Source organism: Limanda limanda, chromosome 2 (genome assembly GCF_963576545.1).
Source record: "Limanda limanda chromosome 2, fLimLim1.1, whole genome shotgun sequence".
NCBI classification, from domain to species: Eukaryota; Metazoa; Chordata; class Actinopteri; order Pleuronectiformes; family Pleuronectidae; genus Limanda; species Limanda limanda.
The window spans coordinates 18433678-18443592 of record NC_083637.1 but is presented as its reverse complement, the minus strand read 5'-3'; positions in this window follow the sequence as shown (position 1 = coordinate 18443592).

Genomic DNA, 9915 nt, shown 5'->3' with positions numbered 1-9915 from the left:
CTCTTTGCTTTGTCTCTGCAGAAAATCTGTCTCATCAAGGAAAGGTTAGAAATACTCGCACCTAGTTAATTTTTTCTCTATTCCAGGCTTTTTATTTTCGGTTGATGAAAGTTGTGTAGCATTTTCACAGTTCTTAAAACACACTGTGGGTAATCAATAGTATCATGTTGTTGTATTACTTTTTTTTTGGCTTTGAATCTTTTTTTTCTCCCATTTAATTTCGGATTAATCTTCTTTTATATTTCTTTGATCTCCATTTAATTTTAGTAAATAAAATGATATATTTTTGATCTCACATCATTTTTGATAAAGGCATCGTTTACATCTCACTCAGGTCTGCCATCTGCTGGACAAATCACATTACAACAAGTTGTTAGGCCATGAAAGCAAAGGTGAACTCCATGAAAACGTATTTATAGCAGGGTAGATTTTATTTTGGAATAAGTTTGATAAGTAATTTCAGTGGCAAACTCTAGCAGTAGTGACCCTGCTTTAAAGCAGTTTAGAACTTCAACATGTGAACACATCATCAAGAGTCATGGAGAGTGTTTAAGAGAGCGAGCGGGACTTATGATTTAAGGTGAAGTTGTTTTACACAGGTCATCAAACATCACAGCGCTTTATCTTTGCTTTTACTTTTATTTAACCACACTTTGAATAGAGTCTGTTTTCACCTTATTGTTCTGCTGTATATACAAAGTACAATGAGATAAAGAGAAGAAAAGGATGTACTTAGTGACAGGACTCTGCCCCGGCTGTGAATGTTTGAGATCTTTTTTATATGGACTTTTGATTTATGTTAAGGATCAGAACCAACTTGTGTTTGGGCGTTTTTAGATTTAGATTTATTTATTTTTCTTTGTTTTTGTTCTTTCTTTTGTTTGTTTATTCTGTTCAGCCTCTCCTCTTCTGTTTTGAGTTTCAGTTTTTGGATCACCTTCCATCTGATAGCTTACAAGTTCATATTCTGATGAGAAATTATCCCCAGCATTTCCTTTTTTTGCGTCTGCATTTGGGTCCAGATCTCCAACAAACATGACTTTATGTGAACATTTATTTAAACTGAGGTGATTGATTGTAAATCTATCATCTTAAACCCATGTCACATGTTTTTAAGATAATTATTCATTAGTCCCAATACAGGGAAATTGTATGGTACAGCAGTAAAGAGGTGAGAAAAAAATGAGATATATCAGTAAGCAACTTAAACACAAGGTAATAGAAAAAAATTCCATAATATTCTAATAGAATATATAAAGTGTTAACAGGAGACATGGAACCCTAACGAGTAAGGGATACTTTAGTGTTGACATTTTCCTCCAACCGCAAATGTATTTATCATTTAGTTTTCAGCATCATAACCTTCTTGCCTGTCTCAGCAGTTAAAGGTCACATCTCTGTTTAGGCGCCATGAGGGAAAGAAGAGTGAAATAGAAGGATTTTATTCTCACAGGCTGCAAGCCATCACACCACATCACACAGCACAGGAAGCACTGCTGTCGCTGTGTATATATACATGTGACAAACAGAGTTCTGCTTCCACTTCTGCAACATGATGCTGCTCAGCTGGTTTATAGTGTTCCTCTGTATTTCTGCAAACACAGGTGAGTTCATTCACTTTTCCTAACGTGAGAGGGAAGATTCTTCTGCAGCTCAAGCCTGTCTGCAACAACATTGACTGTATAATCATGACAATGACAATGATACATTGTTTATACAGCACTCCAGTTATGTACCATCGAAATTAGAACATCGCACAGTGGTGGGGTTGATCAAATAGATATTTTTTAAGGTCTTGACCTTATTATGTTATGATTTCGCTCTTAAAACTGAACTGAATTGACTTGTTAGAGTTAATTCATCATTTTGCTATGGATTTTTTTGTGAAGTTTAAATAAGTGCTATACAAATGGTAAAAGTTATTATTGTTATTTTTACTATTATTATTACATACGATAGATATGATAAAATATGATACTAAACAATATCAGCTGGTCCAAAATTCGTCATTGGCAGCAGAGAGGGTGCAGCATAAAAACTAAGTCTAATAAAAAGGAAATATCTCACAGCTGTAGTGGGATGGATAGATGGATATATAGATAGATAAAGTTAGTACAAAATACAGTTGAAAAAAGGTGCATTATGTAAACTAAGTCTAATAGGCAATACACATATATGACATATATATTGGATATTGTACGTTTATATATTATATTACTTTTCATCACTAAAAATAACTCACAATTACACTCCAATTACATAACATTCAGAAATATCCAGTAATCCAGTCCGTGTTAAAATAATACAGATGTCTATGTCTTGTGGTTTGTCATTAAACCCTGTGATCACACTGTTTTGTCTTTTGGTTTTAATACAGGGGACGTTTTATTGTGGCGCAAGCCTGGAGAGAATGTCACCTTGCAGTGCTCCTTTGCAGACTGTGTCAGCAGCTTCGACGGCTACGTGGGGATGTATATGTATCATGGTTTAAATCCGCAGGAGGAGGTGTTGTACTATCACTCCGCAGAATATGAAAAAGTCACCCCACTAGGCAGATACTCAGGGAGGATTGAGAAAAATGGATCTCTGAGGAACCACACCATCACCATCAGCAATCTGTTCGCCGAGGACTCTGGCCTCTACAGATGTGATTACAGAAGAAATACAGAGACTGGTGCTATATGCAACAGCTACATCCTTGTTGTATCAGGTGCGTTTTAACTTGAACAGCTCATGGAGGTATTGTCTCACAGTGTGGCCCATATATAATATGGATGACTATAAAAATGAGTTACTGGCAGAATGAAGATTTTATACAAACGACAATGGCACTCACAAGACCTCATATCTCCGCCAAAGCCCAACAGTTTCCTTAAATTCAATCAAACTGCACCAAATTCACACACTCATGGCTTTCACCTCCTAAATGTATCAGATTTCTTTTTTATCTGTTCCTGCGGAAGGTGGTGAAAACGTCAAAAAAACGTCCAATCTCACAATCTCAAAATGCTTCTGTCCTGTCAGGGCTCTCAGAGACGTGTTGCAAGCTCCTTCTCTTCTTTTAATTCTCATTTCAAGACTCATTTTCATGGATGTGCTTTCACCTATATTCCTAACTTCATAACTATATTTTATAATGTTTCATTTGATCTTTTCTCATCTGTAGTCTTTTTTTTAATTCTGTATCAGTGCTCGAATGCTGTTTGATATTCACATTTTCCTTTTTAACTTGGAAAGCTCCTTGTAATTAGGATTTGAAAGGGGCGACATGAATTAAGTTGATTATTTAGCAGGAGTATATAAACAATGACCTGTCCTTCAGGCTCATGTTGAATTCAGTTTAATTTTCCCAAATCAGAAGCTATGAAATATAGTTGAAGCTGTGCCACATAGTCTCTCTCTATGTTGAATTTGCAACATTTCCATGGACACATTGCATTTCCTTTGCTGTAATCCATTTTTTAAAGCCTATTCTTCATTTCACACCAAGAAGCATCCAGACCAGAAGAGGAGCCTCGGCTCCACGTCCATGAGAAAAGTCCACCTCTGGTGTTAATCATCGTTGCCACCTGTGCCATCAGCATATTTGCCACCATCGTCTTCGTCCTTCTGATTCTGAAGGTGAGTTCAGACCTCTAAAGAAAACTCTGTGCTGGTTTGAGCTTGGTTATTCTGGTTTCAATCCAAACCTTCAAACCAAAGCTCTGCAAGCTGTTACAGTAATTTGCTCCGTATCTGCAGAGATTGATTTATCACTTTTTTACACTTCTGCTGAAGACATCCGGTTTTCACTGTTGGGATCTTCAGGTCACTCAAACCACTGTCTGCATGTGTTCAAACTTATTTTACTCCCGTGTGCAGTTTTTCCCAACATTGCCTTCAGTTAAATTTGATTTATTTTTATATAAATTCCCACTGATCTGGTGATTTATTTTCCTCTTGACTGTAAAACATTACATCATAAAGGAAATAGGTTTTCTTCTTTTCTGGTGGGATCTTTAAATGGGATCTATACAGATTGTAATTTTCCAAAATCCATGCACACCTTCATGCTATACAGATGATCACTATGATGACATTTCACTCCCTGCAGTTGAAACAATGGACCAGAAGCCGAAGAAGAGCAAGAAGTGTCCCAATCGAATGTGTGTATGAAGTCATGACAAAGAACAGAATCGTCCCTGAAGCAGCTCCAGAGCTGTTCTTGCCAAATACGTATGATTTGCTTAGAGGATGAGAATGCAGAGAAAGTGTTTTTTGATGGACGACCATTTTCATCTTGGTCGGTTTTTACCTTTTGTAGGAATCAAATATTCAAGTGATTTACTGTAAATAAACTTCAGAGGAAATATAAAGCGTATCAAATTTTAACAGTTAAACAATGAATTACTAAAACCTGCTGTATCTGTTTAATTGTTGTTTAAATATCCCCTTATTTAAATCATTGTTCATATCATTAGAACTTATTAGTATTTGAATAAATAACGGTAGAATAAATAATAAAGCATTTGAGGTGGAATTGCAGGGGTTATAGGTTTATAATGACCACAAATAAATTTAGTCTGAAAAAAATAAATCATACAAACTATTTAATGTATGTAATGTTTTGTAATATTTGAAAATTATAATTGACACAAGATCTCAATGATTAATTAAAGGGACAGTTGCGCAGGGAATACGATAGAAGTACAAGTAAAAACAAACAAAGAGTGAGTCACAAACAGGCAGGAAGGTTGCGTGATGGAGAGTTGTGAGTATATATATGACAGAGCTTGTGGTCACAAACCCTGCACTTAACGAGAATTAGATGTAGAAGTGAACTGAGTGTGCTCAAATCACAAATGAATACAAATCTTATATAATTAATTTCATAATAATTGAGACAATTCCCATTTCTTGGCAAATATGAATAATGTTAAATATGCAAACACAACTATTTTTTTATTTGAATTGTAAATGTCTAATTTGTTTAATTGTATAATATATATTTTTTGTATTGTGACTAAGCGTTCTATTTTGTTTCATGTTTTTTATGGCTACTATCGGTGCTGCCTATGATGTGTATCGTGATATGTTCTTCACTTTGTAATTGGTGAATCAGTTTCTAGTCAGATGTGATGTTGATGTGACAACAAAGAAATTAAGTTTGTATTGTGCGACCAAATGCAGAAAAGAATAAAAACTGTTTATCTACTCGAAGTCAACATGTCACTGCTTTTGAGAAACATGTCGGCAGGAGGTGTACGAGAAAACAAACCACAGGAAACAAAGAAACTAGGTCACACAGGAATGATGGTTTATAGAGTTTGTAAAGTTGGTGGCTTTTTATTTAATTAATTTGTGTATTTGACAGGGATAAAGCAAAATAACACTTTAAAAGGCCAGAGAAACTTATAACACATGTTCATGGTCAATGGACTTAATCAGCACATTTCTATATAGTGTGTTAGTTAACAGTTCTGCCATTCACCCATTCACACACACTTTCATGCAGTGCAACATTTTCTCAGTCCCTCATCACACGCACACAGCTGTCAGGGGCGGTTTGGGGTTGACACGCACAAGGAAGAGCGGGATCGAACCGACAACGCTCAAGTTAGTGGATGACCCTCTGTACCACCTACTGCCTATAGGATTTCTAACTGGGTATAATTTACAATCACTGTCCCTGGTTCAGCTTTTCTCCTCTAAACCCATTTCACAATACATTGTCACAATTAAAAAGAACAAGTTAATTCAACGTATGAAAAAAGACAAATTAAAATGAGTATGGTTGAATCATATATATCATATAAAATTACATAACCTATGTAAAGCTGCTTGATCAGTGAGTGCAGGCTTGGACGGTTTCAGCCAGTGTTCAGCCTCTTTAATTAAAGGTTTTCAGATCATTTTTTTTATTTCTGTAGATACAAAAATATGTTTCTATTACCAAAAAACACGAAAATAAGTTTTGCAATTATACTGTTCACCAATGAAGATTTCCCTGATCTTTGCTTTGTGACATAAGGTCTTGCAAGATTGTTGACACGTTTAAAAATCAATTTGATGAAAGTCTAAATGTTTTCTGAGCTAAAATATGTTTCCAGGTGAATAGCTTAACGTAGTAAACTGTTCATCCTTTGCTAAAATCTGAATGTTTAGAGTGGGTGTTCAGGGGTATGCAAAAAGTCACAGGTGCAAGAAACCTGACATGTCTGAGCTTACTTCCTGACGTGGTTTACCTTTTCCTGTCCAGCAGTCTAACACGTCTCATAGACTCTACACTACTGCGTGTGTGTGTGAGTGCAAACACATGAAACCACACAACCACAGCCTCTATTTCTTTTTTTGGCAGAATTTAGTGGACTAGATACCTGGAGCCCCCGATGAGGACAATCATATAAGAGCCTGTATGTTGACAGTTGCTCTTTAGACTCTAAAGTTTGGAGTCTAAAAGTTCAATCTGTGGAATTTAGTGACATCTAGCGGTGAAGTTGTATGTTGCAGCTGAATACCCCTCATCTCACCCTCCCCTTCCGAACATTAAAGAGAACCTGTGTAAATAACAAATCAAAGACCTTTGATTTGTCCAGTTTGGACTATTGTAAAAAACATGGAGGCCTCCGTGGAGAGGACCCACTCCCGATGTAAATAAAAAAACATTTAAAGATAAAAGGCCCATTCTAGGGTTAAGAAAAAAACAATTTGTACAGTTTAGATCAGGGGTCTCAAACTCAAATTACCTGGGGGCCGCTGGAGGCAGTATCTGGGTGAGGCTGGGCCGCATCAGGTATTCCACAAAAAAAAAACTTTGCTAAAAAAATCCAAACTTCTCTAATGTCATTACTAACAGTTATTTAACTTCAATGGGTTCTTCTGAACATGAATAGAATATTGAAGAACACGAACAGTTCTTGTAAACATGGCTTCTCTTGCCTACTTCTTGCTGCCAGAGACCTGGCAGCGCTTCCTCTCACATAGCTGAGCCACATTTGGCTTGAGGGAGGAAGCAGTTGAGACCCTCAGTATGTCTTGAAGATGATCATCAGTAAGCCTGGACCTGTACCTGGACTTATTGAAGTTCAAGGTGGAGAAGAGCTTTTCACACAAATATGTGCTCCAAAAAAGGCACATGGTCCGCTTAAACATTCGGGAAAGCTCAAGGAAGCTGGGGTTCAATTCTCACAAAAATTGCCCCAGCTTGTCTTCCTTTCCACTCACCTCCCTGAACTTGGCTTTGAGGTCAGAGTTGCACTGCAGGCCAATGAGCTCCATTTGAAGCACAGGAGGGGCATCTTGCACATCAAAGGAGAAGGGATCCGCAAAATTTTTGTAAAAGTCGCTCTGTGCGTCTTGAAGTCTGCAAATCTATGATCAAATTCCTCCTGTAGCCTCACATTTTTCTATACATTTTTGTGCTTACTTTGTGCCGGCGTGTTGGCTTGCCTGCGTTCTGGGACTTATTTGAGCAGATCCGGTACCTCTCGTATCGAAAAAAATATGAACATTAAAAAAAGTTTTTTAAGAAATGATTAAAATAAAATATAACAATATAATGTAATCACTAGAAAATTACGGAGCCCCTGTTGACATCGGTGGATGAATTACTAATTTGTGGCAACGCAATAACAAGATAATCTAATAAATTATATATAAAGCTTTCTTAACAACAGCATCACAATTTCATAAAATAATAACAAATGCAGACTTCTAAGATGAACCAAAATAACTAGCACATCGTCATGTACAGTCCGTGGCTCGGTGCGTAAATGTCACCACCAGAGGATGAGGGAATTTAAATCATTAAAATTCATCCACACATATCAGGTGTAAATAATAATGTAAAACAGCCCAGACTGTAAAATGTAGATATTAGCTCAATGACGTGTTATAAACTGCTGCGGTTTAGAATAATCTGTCTGCGTAAAGAAGCTCCCAAAACCTCACAGCGCAGCGTGTGCGTAAAGGAGCCGTGGTGTCCCTTGAATTTGCCTTCAATTTAACAAATTGTGTGTGTGTGTGTGTGTGTGTATGTGTGTGTGTTCCGTTCCGCTGGACACAGAAGTCGCCTTTGCTCAAGACGCCACTTTATTAATCACTGACATAAAGACTGATATCGTCACTGCAGTATAGCCTAAATAAGTCCCACTGCATTGTAAGTGGCACGTGTGTGCTGTTTTAAGCGGCGTTTTATGTGCGTTCCGGGACCTGTGCTCGTCGTACCTGCGCTGTGATATGTACTTAGCGTTCCGGCACCTTGTGATTTATAAATGAAGCACTGGATACATCATGACCTGCGCGAAAGAGGGCAGAAAACAATGAATTTCACCCTCCTGCACCGCACATCGAAAGCCACTCTTTTCTCTCCCGGCTCTCTCTCTCACTCACTCTCACACGTACACACACACACACGACCCCGCCCCCCATGTCACTCACTTGCATGCTGCGTTCACTGGTCAGGCACACAGTAGGAAACCAGAACATCATAACATTGTCCCACACAGCAGCTAACAGCGGAGCTGCTACAATGTTTGTGCGGGCCGCACTAACATTAAACTTTCATATTAAGGTGGGGGCCACAAAATATCGTCCCGCGGGCCGCGAGTTTGAGACCCCTGGTTTAGATGAAACACACTAGAGATAACATGACTAGGATTTTTTTAATATTCAATTTCTGCCAATCTATCCCCCTTTTGCCTTGAAGTAGCTACAATCCTTGAGGATGAAAACATACACACACACACAAACACACACACACACACACACACACACCTCCATCGGTGCAACCACAGAAACCCACAATTACTTTTCAAAAAAAATCTATTTTGAGTCAGCTAGCTAAAAACAATTTTAATTTTATTTACTTCTATTTTTGCTCCTTCAGAAAATATGTCACAATATGTCACATATCTTGTGGAATCACCTCAAGAATTTTCAAGTGGTCGTGCAGTGTTTGAAGTAGAGTTTGAAAATCAGTGTTGTTTTTTTGCGGCGTTCTATTTGTAAAGCCAGGAAATCTATTTATCATGTACTGTATATGAGCCACTGCGTAGTCACTAGGTTTTTAATATTGCTGTAGTTCAACATCCAACTTGTTTCCAATCTCAACCAGAAGAGAGCGGCATTGGACAGGAATAACAGTGCAGCATTCTGTGTACTTTAACAAATGGGCACGTTGTCATAGTTCGAACTTGCAGCAGAAATCTCGAGTTGAGTTGAAGACTACATTGATCATGGTAAGCCCGAGGTCGTAAACTGGAGCAATGGATGAAGGGGACCTTGTCTGATGAATTATGTTTTGTATATTTCTTGGTGTGCACTGGTTATCTTTTGGTAGAGATGTGGGAAGATGCAACAGTGTTCAGGTCTATGTTTTGCTGGAGTGTTACTTTGACATGTACCACCTATCTAATCAGGTTGGCAACGGAATGGTTTGAAGGACATGGAGAGTTTGTGGTGTTGATTCGGCTAAAATCTCAATTCGACTGAGCATCTGTGGGATATGCCGGAGGGAAGCACAGGCATAACAGGGGGGCAGGCAGGCGTGTAGCAGCAGAGGGAGGCTGATGGACCGGCATGGTAGGGACAGAGTAGCAGATTGTTGCATGCGCAGAGGTCCTGGTAGCAAAGGGCTAGGTAGTTAGCAGGTAACGCAAGAGAACAACTAAAGATGTTACCTGTAGAACACTGATAGGCCGAGGGATGTACTAGGAAGGTGGGTATCAACTGTTTCAGTGAACCATGAGTTTTCTTATCCAGCTGAAATCATGTTTATTTGACAGAGGCGGAGTCATATCAGATGAAATGATGGCACTTGAGTGGTCCGCTCCTGTTTGCCAGATCTGGGACACAAGTAAGCCCTAGAATACTGCACGTCAACCAAACGTGCAAAAGGTGGCCCGGTTTGTTTTGTACTATTTGGGCCATATTTAC